We start from the raw sequence: 4560 nt of genomic DNA, 5'->3' as shown, positions 1-4560 counted from the left end.
CGTCATTGTGTTCAGTTGTGTCTATTTCAGTCCTGTGTACTTGTATCTCTGTGTTTCGCCCGTTGTCGGTTATTTGTGGTTTGTTCGGTTTTGTGGATTATCTGTCATCGCTGTTCTGGTATTTTCCATCTTCGTTGTGTTTCTCTGTTGTGAATGGCTCTCCTGTTACGACTCCTGCCTGTCCTGTTGTCCACTCTCCCGTTTTGAACCGTGCCTGTACAAACGACTTCGCCTATGGAATTCCTCTTATTAAATCTCGCTCTTCTCAGCGTTTGTGTCCGCCTCCTCGCTTCGCAGCGCAAGCTGCGTTACAGTTCTTTGATATGAAGGAGTTCAAATTCCTTTTTGCACTTTTTTTATTAAGCAAATGTTTTGTCTTTGTTGCTTATTAAGGACATGTTAATGAATTTATATGCAGAAAATAGATGTATGTTGGGGCAATAAACATACAGATCTGAATTCATTTAAAATGTGTTCTTATTGAGAATAATTTGTAGTGTCTTTCATATCCAATTATTTGAAGTGTGTGGTCATGTGGCCCTCCAATAATAGTGCGAGGAGAAGGTGAAGGTGAGGACATCAGTCCCCCTCCGTCTGTTTACTCGGTACTAACAGAGTACTTCGTAGGAAACAATCCAGACGCCAGTCCCCCTCCATCCGTTTACTCAGCACCAACCGAGTACTATGGCAGAGACAAACCAGACGCCATTCCCCCTACATCCGTTTACTTGGATCCAACCGGGTATTACACAGAGGAGGAACCTGACGTCAGCCCCCCGTCATCCGTGTGCGCACCCCTCGCCGAGTCCGACAGCGAGGAGGCTGCTAGCTCTTCCCCCTCTGTATTGTCAGAGGTGACTATACAGTCCGAGAAGGGAGAGAGGAGGAGGCGCGTTCTGGCTCTGAGGCGAGCAGGATGGACTGCTCGCCCTACATCCCCTCAGAGGAGGCAATGTCACAGAGCCCAGGAGTCTCGGAGGAAGAGGAGGAGGAGATGGAGAGGTCAAGGGGCGAGGAGGCGCTGCCCCGGAGAGCGCGAGAGACCACTGGCAGAACCATTGGCCCGAGTTTGTGTTTCGGGGTGCCCCCAGAGGCGCCTCGTACCCTGGCCAGTGAACGGCGTCAGGCAGACCCTCCGCCAACGCCCAGGAAGAAGCCGGACGCGCCCAAAACGAAGCCAGCGGGCGCGCGTTCGCCTGGAGCGCCAAGCATCGCTGCGCGCATGGGAGGATCAGTCCCGAGGACCGGGGGGACTCTGCCTCCGGTTTCCGCCTGCAGCCCAGGGAGAGTTCGCGCCGCTGGCTGCGCTCCTGCAAGCGGTGAGAGCAATCTCCTGGCTGCCCGTGCCTGTGTGTTTGTCAGTCCCATTGTGTATCCCTAATACCCTTTTCCCTCTTGTGCCCCTTTTTTCCATGTACCTGTGTGTGTGATTGTAAACGTGCCTGTGTTAGTGTATTTTCCCCTGTCTTTCCAGGGAGGGTGTTTTAGAGCTGTTCGCGGTGGTTCCCACCATTGGGGGAGACGGCTCTCGGGGGCTCGTGAGTCCGGCGGCTCCGGACCCGCCCGTTGGTGTGGGTTCGGAACTTTCCAGCTTTGCGGGACGCTCCGGGAGTAGCGAGCCCCTGGTGGAGGGCTCTGTCACGGTGACAGCTCCGGACCCCTCCGGACCCCTCCTTGTGGGCGTGTCGCTACGTTGTCTGCGTGCCGTTATGTCCGTGTTTGTAATTCCGTGGGTGTGGGTCGTCTGTAAGCGTGTTTGTAGTCTCACCTGTGCCTTGTCTCGTGATCACGAGGGTATGTGTTAATCAACTATTTAATGTGCATTCGTGCAATGTCTTGTGCTCGTCTTTGTCTAAAGCTTGTGTCATTGTGAGTGTTGCGTGTGTGAGTGCTTGCACTGTTTGCGCTGCACTCTATTCAGTGTTCACAATAAACGTTATATGTTACTGTACCTACTCGTTGTGCCTGTATTCTCCAGTGGAATACAATGACGTTCAGTCGATTGCATTTCAAGGTGGCTTCTGGCACAAATTCAGCGTTTCTTTCTTTAAATACAAATCTACACACACTGGAGCTTTTACTATTCATTGTGGCACGTTTTCATCACATCAGTGTTTAAATCAATATCGTGATCATTACATTTAAAGGAGACATTTATGTCTGAAATACCGTATGGTGAAAAGCAATACCTCTGTGCCGTGATTACATTTTGAGCTGTATTATATTCAATTCTGGCACAAATTCAGTGTTTTGGTTTTGAATGCAAATTTTTGTGTATCGGGTCTGATAGTTCAACCAGGATGTGAAGGAATTAGTGGAGGAGTTCTTCATTTTTGCAGGAGCAATCTGATCAAGAATAGACTGGCAATGTTCGTTGAAAGAATTTACCAGATGCTCAACATTTGTATTGGAATGTGGTGTAAAATTAAAAAGAGAAGAAAATTCTGATAAAACAGGGTCATCAATGACTCGTTTGTGCTTAATGCAAACTTGAGAAATGAATTCTGAATTGCACAAAGCATTAAAAAAGATTGATTTATGGTCACTGAAGACCACTTCCTTAATGTGTAGATGTTCCAAGATGACATCATATGTGAAGACCAGATCCAAAGTGTGACCAGCGGTGTGAGTAGGTTCAGATACATGTTGCACAAAGTTGAATGAGTCCATGATGTTCAGGACCTCATTCAGGAATGAGTCCATGATGTTCATGAACAGCAAGAGGCTATTGATTTGGGGAAGGTCCCCACTGAATATCACAACTTCAGGGAAGTCTTTAGTAAGCGCAAAGCCGGGTTCCTACCCCCTCATCGAATGCATGACATTGCCATAAACCTCCTCCCTGGCACCTCTCCCCCTAGGGGGCGATTATTTTCTTTAGCTCTGCCTGAGTGAAAGGCAATGGAGGAATACATCCAGGAATACATACATACATCCATACATTTATTCGACCTTCGACCTCACCCACGGGAGCAGGGTTCTTCTTTGTGGGCAAGAAGGATGGGTGACTCAGGCCCTGCATAGATTACAGGGGGCTCAACAAATCACCATAAAAGACCGCCATCCTCTTCCCCTCATGTCTTTGGCGTTCGAGGCACTGCATCAGGCTACTGTGCTCACCAAACTGGACTTGCGCAGTGCCTACAACCTATTGTGAGTCAGAGAGGGGGATGAGTGGAATGGTATGGGACCACTTTTATCACCCCATCCGGTCATTATAAATATCTTGTGAGGCTTATGGCTCTCACCAGTAAAAAGCTGGGTAAGTTTGAATAGACCCCCGAAGCCCAAACTGCATTTGATGGTCTTAAGCAGCGGTTTGTGTCTGCTGCCGTGTTGCGAGTGTGGAGAAGGACGCTTTTGAGATGGGGGTAGGGGCTGTGCTGTCCCAACGCTGATGACACCCAGCTAATTCTTTCCTTCCCTCATTCTGACACCCAGGTCTCTAGGCGTATCTCTGCATGCTTGGCAGATATTGCTTCATGGATGACTGCTCACCACTTGAAGCTCAACCCTAGCAAAACTGAGCTTCTGTACATTCCAGGAACCCCAAACCCACACAACGACCTCACAGTTTCCTTTGAGAACATCTTGATAACACCATCAGAAACTGCTCGAAGCCTGGGTGTAACATTGGACAACTAGTTGTCCTTCTCAACACATGTTTCAAAGCTGACCAGATCCTGCAGATTTCTCCTCTGCAACATACGGAGAATACGACCCTTCCTTTCACAGGAAGCTACTCAAGTACTTGTGCAGTCTCTAGTAATCTCTAAGCTGGACTACTGCAATTCCCTACTTGCAGGTCTTCCTCTACAGGTCATCAGATCTCTACAACTAATTCAGAATGCTGCAGCACGACTGGTCTTCAATCTACCCAAGTTCTCACATGTGACTCCTCTGCTATGCTCTCTTCACTGGCTTCCAGTAGCGGCACGTATCAGATATAAAACCTTGATGCTTGCTTACAAAGCCAAAAATGGACTGGCCCCTCCCTACATGATGTCCATGGTCAAAAGCCGATCTGTACAGCGAACACTTAGAACCTCAAGCTTGGCTAGACTTGAAACTCCATGCTTAAAGTCTTATGGAAGACAAAGCTCCAGACTATTCTCCGTCCTGGCTCCAAGATGGTGGAACGATCTTCCATTAGCTACTAGGACTGCAGAGTCTATTGCTATCTTCAAGCGTAGACTGAAGACTCACCTGTTTGTTGAGTTCTCACCAGAGCACTAACTCAGCTGATACCACTTGCCGTGTTCTTAAATTGAATGTCTGTCTATGGTTATTTGTGCTTCTTGGGAAATGCCTAACTTGCAAAACACTAGGTAATGATATTGACTCCTGTAGTTTAGTAGTAGTCTGACTCAATGGTGTCTTGAATTCTGGCCTATCTGTACTATTTCCTAGGATGTATTCTGTGATCAGAAGCAAAGCACTTTGTAAGTCGCTCTGGATAAGAGCGTCTGCTAAATGCCGTAAATGCAAATGTAAATGTAAACGTGTGAGAGAACCTCCGTGATTACACCCATGTGCCTTCTTCTCTCACAGCTTCACCCA

The sequence above is a fragment of the Brachyhypopomus gauderio genome, chromosome 10 (assembly GCF_052324685.1).
Source record: "Brachyhypopomus gauderio isolate BG-103 chromosome 10, BGAUD_0.2, whole genome shotgun sequence".
Lineage (NCBI taxonomy): Eukaryota > Metazoa > Chordata > Actinopteri > Gymnotiformes > Hypopomidae > Brachyhypopomus > Brachyhypopomus gauderio.
The sequence above is the reverse complement of the archived record's forward strand: the minus strand, read 5'-3'. Positions refer to the sequence as shown.